Source organism: Antechinus flavipes, chromosome 6, assembly GCF_016432865.1.
Source record: "Antechinus flavipes isolate AdamAnt ecotype Samford, QLD, Australia chromosome 6, AdamAnt_v2, whole genome shotgun sequence".
Taxonomy (NCBI): domain Eukaryota; kingdom Metazoa; phylum Chordata; class Mammalia; order Dasyuromorphia; family Dasyuridae; genus Antechinus; species Antechinus flavipes.
Genome location: NC_067403.1, coordinates 36,216,648 through 36,227,205, shown reverse-complemented (window position 1 = coordinate 36,227,205; position 10,558 = coordinate 36,216,648).

Below are 10,558 nucleotides of genomic sequence, written 5' to 3'. Positions count from 1 at the left end.
TTCTTTAGTGGTGGCTCCTCCTAGAACTTCCATTTTAAATAAAGTGCTAAGTTAGAGATTTCTTCATTTTCCCCTGAAATCAATTCTTGATGTTCCTTGCTTTCTACTACCATGCCTACATGTGGAAACCAGCCTCCTCCCTGCTTTCCAGATCCCTTGTATGTCATTGCCTTCTCTTACTGGAATATAAGCTCCTTGAAGGCAAGAACTATCTGATTGACTTGTACACACAGTCCTTAGCACAGTGGCTGGTACATTGAAAATAATAAATACTATCTTTATGCACAGAATAAAGGGATGAATACTAAATGATGTTACACTTCATAGGCTCAGAATTTGTTGACTGGCTGGACCAAATAGTGACTTAATGAAAAAGTATCAGTTAGAAGGAAGGTCTCTAGCAGAGTGCCTATATTTGTCATCTCAGCCATGAGTAGTATGAAAACATAGCTAAAATGCGTGTCAAATCGACAAAGCTGGAAGGATGATAAAATTGGGATTGAAAAAAAATATCTCAATGAGCTAGAATGGTGATCTGAAAATACAATGACATTTAAAAGGGATAAATTTAAGGCCCAAAATATCAATTAACCAAGTATAAGATGCGAGAGATTTGGCTGGAAAACACTTCACATAAAAAAAGACATAAGGGCTATAAAAGATGGCAAGCTCAGTTGAATGAGCGTGTGATCTGGCAGCCAAAGGAATTGACATGACAGAAGTCTGTTTTAATAGAAATATAATGCCTAAAGAAAGGAAACTCATAGTCCCCATATATACTACACTGATCGGAACACACCTAGAAATTGATGTCCAATTCTGGGTGCCATATTTTAGAAAAATGAAAAATAGTTAATTCAGAGAACAGGAGAGAAGAGACCTGAAGGAACCTTAAATCACATGGTAGTCTAACATGATGGAAAGGGCACTGGATTTAAAAGTATAAGATTTTGGTCTAAGTCCAGATCTGACATTTACTAGCTATGTGACTTAGGATAATTCATTCAACCTTTATGCATTTACTTCATGTATCTAGGGCACAGTAGGGGTGGGGAAGATCCAATTCAATTCAAGAAATATTTATTAAGTACTTACTTAATATGCTATGCTTAGGTTCTGGGTATAAAAAGATTCTCCCACAATAAACAACCAACAAATCCAACAGCCGATTCAAAATAGTCCTTGCCCTTAAAGAACTCAAAGTGACAATGTACATAAACAGAAACACAAATGTAAAATCATTTGAAGAGTGAGAAAGCATTAACAATCTGGGGGCTTACTTTATTTTTTTTCCCTCAATTGCATTTTATTTCTTCAAATTACATGTAAAGATAGTTTTCAACATTCATTTTTTAAAAAAAAATTATTTATTTTTAATTCATATTGCTTTATGAATCATGTTGGAAAAGAAAAATTAGAACAAAAAGGAAAAAACCAGGAGAGGGAAAAAAACAGAAAAAAGAACTGAACAGAGCATGTGTTAATTTATATTCAATCTCCATAGTTCTTTTTGTAGATACAGATGGCATTTTCTATCCAAAGTCTATTGGGATTACCTTGGAAACATTCATTTTTGTGAGATTTTGAGTTCCAAATTTTTTCTCCTTCCCTTTTTTACTCCCCTCCCCCCCCCATCAGCAAGCAATCTGATATACATGTACAATCATTTTAAACATATTTCCATATTAGTCATGCTGGGAAAGAAAAATCAGAATAAAAGAAAAAAACCATGAGGAAGAAAAAGCAAACAAAAAAGGAGATAAAAGTATGCTTCAATCTTCATTCCTTAATTCTCCCTCAGGATGTGGGTGACATTTTCCATTCCTAAGTTTACCAGAATTGTCTGAGAAGAGCCAACATCATCAGAGTTGAACATCACATAATTTTGCTGTTACTATGTACAATGTTCTTCTGGTTCTGTTGCCTTCTGATGCCTTCAGCATCAGTTCATGTAAATCATTCCAGGCTTTTCTGAAATCAGCTTGTTCATCATTTCTTATAGAATAATAATATTCCATAATATTAATATACCATATTTTATTCAGCCATTCCCCAACTGGTAGATATCTACTCACTTCCCAATTTCTTGCCATTACAAATCTACTACAAACATTTTTGCACATGTGGGTACTTTCCCCTTATGACCTCTTTGGGATACAGATCCAGTAACAAGGCTGCTGGATCAAAAGGTATGTACAATTTTTATAGTCCTTTGGACAGACTTTCAAATTGTTCTACAGAAGGAGGTGATGGGAGGAAGGGGAAAAGTCGGAACAGAAGTGAGTGCAAGGGATGATGTTGTAAAATACTGGTTTTGGTCATTGGACAGGCATGGGCTCTGTCAATAAAAAGTTATAATAAAAACACAAACAAAACAAAAAACAAAACAAAACAAAACAAATTGTTCTCCAGAATAGCTAGATCATTTCACAACTCCACCAACAATGCATTAGTGTCTGGGGGTTTGCTTTAACTAACAGGTAAAAATCAGAGATGTTGACTCAGAGTCCAGAATTCAATGGAGGGATATTTAAACCTCCATATGGAAAGAGAAATATTGGATAAGAACTGTATTCTGTGAGACTAAAAAAATCTGAGACCTTCCATTCTTTAGCTCTGTATCTTACTTTAGGGGAGTGTTCCTTGCTTTAGGAACATGTGTGTAGGAATTTGTATTAGCTCTGAGAACCAGATCAGATGACTTTCACAGCAATGATTATAAATAAAACTTATTAATGAAATAAGGGAGAGAGGTGATCACAAAAGAGAAAAAAGATCATTTTGACTATGAAATTGAAAAGGTTTTTCATGAGCAAAATCAATGCAATAAGAATGCTGTTAATTAGAAAAAGAAAAATCTTTGCATCAGATACCTATGATAAAATTTGGTTAGACAACAGTGGGTAGTGCTAGGCCTAGAATCAGGAAGACTCCTGAGTTCAAATCTGGCCTAAGACATGTACTAGCTGTGAGTCCCTAGGCAAGTCACTTAACCCTGTTTCCCTCAGTTTCTTCATCCATAAGTAGAGAAGGAAAAATGAACAAGAAGAAGAAATTTTGATATCGAGTGTATACACACACACACACACACACACACACACACACACTCTTACATGAACAATAAAAAGGTTTGATATCTAGCATGTATATTTGTAGCAAATCTAATAGATATATACATATAATTGACACAATACCAAGAGTCATTCCATTATAAATAAATGGTCAAAGGATGTGCATAAATAAGAAGAATATAAATCTATTAGCAACCATGTAAAAGATCATTCCAAATTACTTAGAGTTACAGAAATGCCCAACTTTAAGTTTTATCTCAAACCTAGAATATAGTCCAGATGACAAGAGCTGGAAGTAGTATTGGAGAGGCTTCTGAAAAATCGATATACTAACTGGTAGAGTTGTGAATTGACCCAACCATCCTGGAAGAATTCAAAGAAAGTAGTTGCTAAGAAAGTGATTAAAATCTTCAAGTGCTTTGACTATGAGATCCCACTTCTAGGCATATATACCAGAGGCCAAAGAAAAAAAGGTTTCAATATAAAACAAAACATTTAAAGTAGCTTTTGTGTGTGTGTGTGTGTGTGTGTGTGTGTGTGAGACACCAAATAATAAGCAACAAAGTAGATAGAAACTCATCAATAAAGGGATAGCTAAACAAATGATGGTGCACATATATAATAGAATGTTATTTTTATGTACAACAGAAACTATGAATATAGAAAATTCAGAGAACTTAAATGAATCGATGTGAAGAAAAAAGAACCAAGAAAACAATGTACAGGATGACCAAACAATTTCAGTGGAAAGAAAAACAACAAAAAAGGAACTGAAAGCTATGTAATTATATTGATCAAGCATAGCACTTTTATAGAGATAACAAACAAAAGTACTTCCCTCCCTTCTTTGCAAAAGAAGGGAACTATGGTTATAAATACTGCAAATATATATGCATATATATGCATATTGATTGATAAGTTGCCTGATTTTATTGAACTGCTTTTTTTCCCCCTTTCCTTTTTATTCTTTGTTACTTAGAATGACTCTGGAAGATATGTGAGTGAGAGGGTAGAAAAAGAAGGTAAAGCAAAATCAAACAATCTTGATAAAAAAAATTAATAATTTTAAGATTATAAGATTGTTACAAGGAAAGTGATTTATAAATGTAAGAGCCCTGTATAAACAATAATATTTGAGTAATTTGGCTTATTCAACCTGGAGAAGACCTAGAGATAAGATGGGATGGCTTTCAAGCAATCATCCAACCTATTATTTGAAACAAGAATTAGACTTGTCATCTGATCAAGGATCAATGCATAGAATTTATGGAGAAGCAGATTTTAATTTGGTTTGAAGAAAAATTAACTAATTATAACCCTGATTTCAAGCTTAAGGTATTTGTGGGCTGATACTTAGGCATAAGTTTGGATTAATGGAAATAATCATGACTCACTAAGAGCCTGAAAGATGAGTAGAAATGGTGAGAGATTTTTTGAGTCTTTGTTCATTCCTGCTCGGAGAGAGAGAGAAAGAGATCTGTGGAGAGAGAAATTCCTTTGGGAAACAGCACTCATAGAGAAGCCAGAATCCCCACATGTCTCTGATTTCCATCTTATCACCTTACAGACTTCAGGGAATTTTCCCTTTGATGAGATTGGGGATGCTCTCTTGGTTTAATTGAATCATCTCATTTCTGTTGGGAAAGTTCATTCACTCCATGTATTTTCTGGTAGATTGTTCTTTGTATAACTTTTCCAATTTCTGTTTGATCTGTTTGGATAAATGGATTGATTCATTATTCATCATTTTTAATGGCCTTTTATGTATTTAGCATTTGATAGGGAGAAATCAAGCCTCCAGGTATAAAACTGGGGTTGCCCCTTTCCCTGGAAGAAATAGTGGAGGGAAACTTATAACTTTGTTGCTTTGAACATAAAAAAATCAAACCTCAAGACCAGCAATATTTAGGGAGCAGATACATATAAGTCTAGTCTGATATCCTTCTCTCACAGAGAACAGAATAGTAGTCTAATGTCTTCTCCTGCTTCCTCAAGGAAGGAGTCTGTCCTCCTTGGAGGAGAATGACATATAACTGGTTGTTTTTTGTTCTTTGTTCCTGAAGAGGACCATGACATTAGAAAGGTGATGTTGTGAACTGCATGCAAGTGAATTGAATTTAAGTGATGGAAGGCTATGCAGAGTCACCAGTCTCACTTTCTGCTAGAGAGCCATCTGGGTCCAGTGGCCAGCTGTAGCTCAGGCTGACTCGAGATAGCTCTGGATGCAGTGGGAGACCTTGGCCTTTTTTAAAAACAGCATATAAAATAAGTAATAAAATGAACTAAAAGAGCTATTTACTCCACCTTTTATGACCATAATTATAGATGCATAAAACATTCTGAATCAAGTTCCATCTATACACACTGTTAGATAAAAGTAACTACATTTTATATCAATAAATATAATAATTCTTTTAAAGTAAAAATCTGTTATTATTCTGTACCAATTTATCCTTGTCCATATTTCCTATGTGTTTATTCAGAAACCTTTTAAGATACTCTCCACGGTCCCAGAGTTTTAAGTGATACAGAATGTAGCCACTCAGGGACATATTACACCAGACCTCAGGAATCTGGACTGACTACTGCTGTGTTTCCAAAAGCAATTCTGGGTGTTGACGTAGTCTATAAAACCCAAAGTGGTTTGGATCCTGACTAATTTAAAGATCATCTCTCTCCCTTTTCAGCTTTATAACATATGACATCAGCTGCTAGGCTTTTGCTAATAGTTCCCAGATTTACATTTAAGGGATGTAGAGCCGTGGCTCATATTTTAAAAATTGCCTGTCTGCTCTGAGTTACCAGAATCATATTGTTACCCTTCAGGTTACAGGGCAAGCTCTATCTTTAAAGCTGGGTTATACTTCTGGTGGGTCAAGATGAGACCATTGTTTTATGTTATTACTGTTTTCATTTAAAATATTTGAATATTATAGTTGTAATTCTGAGGGTATTTTTTAAAACTCAAAGAAAATAATTTAAGGCAATTCTAATAAACTAAAATATATGTATCACCTGGAATCCCACCTGATATATGGCCTCTCTGAAAAACTGCCATAGGTTTGAGGAACTCGGCAGGTCACAAGATGAAAACTATAGTTATAGGCCCCCACCGATGTATTTACTTTTACCAGCAAGCCAGAGGAGACATCAGCTTAAAATAAAATGCATTTAATCAAATAATCTATCAAGTAAGATGATAAGAAAACTCATACACATGAAGTGTAGTTTTCAGTGGGAAAAAAACATACTAAAGAACGCTGTGTGTCCAAAGAGTATTTACAAGGAAAATCCATGGTCATAAGAAAGGCCATAATCCAGGAACTCAGGAAGCCAGTGTAAATGAAGGTCATGTACAGAGGAAGCCTATGTGACAAAGACACCTCTGGAGCTGGAGGACTAATAGTGCTCTGGGTTGATTTTGAGGTCCTGTTACTTCCTACTGGCTATTATATTCCCATGTAATTTTAGGTATTGTCTTACCTCTGCTGTGGCTCTGCTGGGCTCTAGGTCATTAAATTGCTCTCTTCCCCCATCTACTGGCTTTTCTGTTCCCATTTACTAAGATATGGTGGCTTTCAAACCCCTTCCTGAAAAGGGAAAGCTGATAGTTCTTTTAGTACAAAGCCAATGTGCTTCCATATAGTAAGCAGGGCCAAGATAATTCTCCCAGACTTAAATTCTTTTAATTATATCAGGTCCTGATTTGAAGTCCATGGTACTAGACACCTTTAAGACTAGGGATGGGGAATTCCTTTTCACTTATATGCTTAATAAGGTCCATGATCCCAAAGTCCATGTCAGGGACTCTAAACATAAAAATTCCAGCTGTATAGAAGATGGAATATCAAATTCTACACCCTCCCAATATCATCTTTAACAAGTATGAAAAAGAAGTTGGACAAAGAGCAAAAGTGAAGTAGATAAAATTGTTGCCCTTCCATAATTCTCCTATACAGTAATGTTATAGGGACGTTGCATCTCCTTCTACTATTAACCCATTGCCCTCATGGGTTTTCAAACATGACCCTCCTTCACCTTAAATGGAATATAAAAGGATATACAATGCTCTTTGCATTTGTCTTAGCTCCAAACCCTTCCCTCCCTCCCCCCCTCTCCCAGTGCTAACACTTCTGGTAAAACTTCAGCATTAAATTTCTCTCTATTCTCTAGGGAGAGGTTTCCTTATTATTTTTGAGCTTCCACACAGATTCTAAATCTGTTATTTTTCAAGATATCTTTACGTGTTTAGCTATAAACTATGTACAACTTTAAAGAAAATTAAACAGAATTTAAAACATCAATCAAAAAAGCAAAACCCCCCAAACTCACAGAAGTTCATGTCTTTTCCAAAGCTTTCCTTTCTTTGGGTAATTTGGAGGTTTTTTTAAATTAAAAAAAAAGTGACAAAGGAACAGACCAATGGTTACCCCATCCTCAGAGTACCCAGAACTGTCAGGTGGAAGTCTGGTACTGACCTTGGGCAAACTTGGTGATGGAACTGGGAGGACCTTACTTCCTAATTCAGAGATCTGCTGGTATTTCAATTCTTTCTGGTCGATTTACCTCATCTTGGAGAGCTTTTTTGGTTGCCAAATTAGAACTAAGATGTTGACAAAACACTCCCATTAGCCATCTCGACTCTTTTTCTTGCCCAGCTAATTCAAGTGGCAGACAAACAATGTCTACTTGTTGGGGCAAGATTCTGGGCAGGGAGTCTGGAAGGTAGCCCTAGGCCTAAATCTACCCTCTCAGGTAGGTATTCTTTTGCCTCATTGTATTTCCTCTTTCCTCTATATAGCTATTACAAGGAGAACTTGAAAAGGTTGAAGGAGTCATCTGAATTGCAGGAGATCTGGAAGCTAGAATCCATGAAAAATTTGTAGACATTGGAACCCGTAAGGATCAAAGTACTAAATGTAGCACATCAGTAAACCAAAGGCAGCCAAAAGAGTGATGGTAATTATCCTGCATTTAGAAATGAATGGGGGAGGAGGCTTCTATCCTACAATGAGATCTCTACCTCTTTCTAGAATTTTCATAGTTAGGAAGTTCCTTCTTAGAGCAATCTTTAAATCTTTTCTGCTTATTTCAATATAAATCTATCCCTTTTCTTGCTGGACTTCAAGTCAATTGACTCAGCCCATGGCTTTTCATTGTGATGTTTCAGCCATTTTTCAGTCATAGCTGACTCTTTATGATCCCATTTTGGGGTTTTCTTGGCAAAGATACTGGATTTTACAGAAGAGGAAACCGAGGTAATTAGAGTTACACAGGTAGTAAGTATCTGATGCCAGATTTGAACTCTGGAAGATGAATCTTTTTGATTTCAGCATAGGAGTTCTATTCACTGCACCACCTAGCTGCCCTAATTTTCATTACATGGTATCACTGAAGAAATTTGTTTTCCTATAATACATTGTCATATAATTAGCTTTTTTCTGAGGCAATTAGGATTAAGTGACTTAAGTCACACAGCTAGGAAGTGTTAAGTGTCTGAGACCAGATTTGAATTCAGGCTTTCCTGATTTCAGGGCTGGTGCTTTATTCACTACACCACTTGGCTGCCCCTATAATTAGCTTTTACAAAGGGATATTTACTTCCAAGCTATAGCAAGATCAGGTTTACAAATGTGTGTTTTCTCTTCCTATCCTCAACACCTTAAGACACATTCTCCTTTTTACTATCTTGGACTCGATACTCAATATAGAGTATTATTGGTCCCACCAAGTTCAGGCCCAAATATATTATGCTTATTGGCTGAAACCTTGCCTTGGCTACCAATAGGCTGGGTACCCCAGTAATGAAAATCTTGAGCTTTCACACTCACAAAGAACAAATATGGAAGCAAAGAATTGAGGCCTGTATTCATAGATTACATGTTGACTTTATAATGTCAGAGAAACTGAAGCAAGACAGGATTAGTTTTTAATAATTTAATTGTGGAGCGTTTTAGACTAGCCCAGTCTAGCCGGCTGTATGGGACTCTTGTCCAAAGCATTCAGCAGCAAGCAACCAAGTCGGGAAACTTTTATAAGGTTTTAGATATAGGGGATACAAAGGCAAATAAGGGGGATGAGGACACTGGGTGAGCAGATAAGCCATAGTTCCAGGAAAGGATCATAACTTAGTCCTAATAGGATAAGAAGGTCGAGGGCAGAAGACAGCAAGGTGAGGGCTGATACTCAGAAAGAAGGGGAATTATCCTAGCAAGGATCGGGATAATGCACCTGGAGTTTATGATACAATGGAATGTAAAGTGGCCAGAGCTTCGAGGTTATAATTCTCCCAGTCCTAATGACAAGGAAAAATGAATGGGGCTATAATAATTTTATTTAGGGCATAATAATTCAAGGCATAACAACTTTAAATGGAGAGTCCTTAGTCTTCTTCTATCCACTTTTCTTTTTTCTTCCTTCTTTTATTAATTAATTAATTAGTTGGTTTATTTATTTGTTTATTTAAGCTTTTTATTTTTTAAAACCTATGTGTGGACAATTCTTCAACATTAGCCCTTGCAAAACTTTTAGCTACTTTTCAAACCTAGAAAAGGAATAAAGTAATCTAGTAATTTCTGCATGGACTCTCACTTCCAGTTATGTAACCACACAGCAAATCCAAAAACATCCTATTTACCATATGATGAGCACATCAGGATCACTTATAGAATATCCATCCAATGCTCCAGAAGTCCACCCTGAAATTTCATTAGCTTAGTACTCAGTAAATCAAGTGAGATAATTTTAAAGCACTTAAAATCCACCAAGTTGGAATTTGCCAGACCACACTGAAGCATCAGAATGGGACTTTTGTGGTGGATCAGAGGATAAAAAGAAACAGTCAGTTCTCAAAGGAAACACAGTTTGTTAAAAATCACAAGAACTATGGTTTAATTCTCTATTTGAGAAACTCACCTGCCTTCTCAAGGAGGTGACTTTAGTCTGAGTCTAGAGCAAAGGAGAGAATCAGTGAGAATACAGACAGGTTCTGAGCAAGAGAGATGAGACAGTTCAGGATGGGTAACTTCAATTATTTTAGGAAAGTAGTAGGGGAGGTCAGCTGCTAAAAGAAAAGGAGGAAAGGAAGAGAGTTGAATTGAAGACTTGAGAAAAGAGGCTGGAATAGCTGCTATGAGGAGTGTCTCTTTCCCACTCAAGAAGTAAGTCATAAAGAAATAAAAGAACTATTGTTGGTGAAAGATTTCCACCATACCATTTGGTAGTTCAGGATTAGGAAAGGAAAAAAGGGGATGGTGGAAGGTGTTCCAGGGTAAGGGATTAGTAGAATGGGAACACCCACATTCACAACATCCCTTGCATCATTCTTTCTTTTGATTTCCCACTGCCACCTCCCTAGTCCAGCCCTCAGTACCACCCACTTGAAATACTGTTTTAGTTGCTTAACTTGTCTTCCTACCTCTACTCTTCCTTTCCCCCCACCCTCTTAATCTTTGCAGTAAGTTTCTCTGATAAAGGCTGCATTTCCA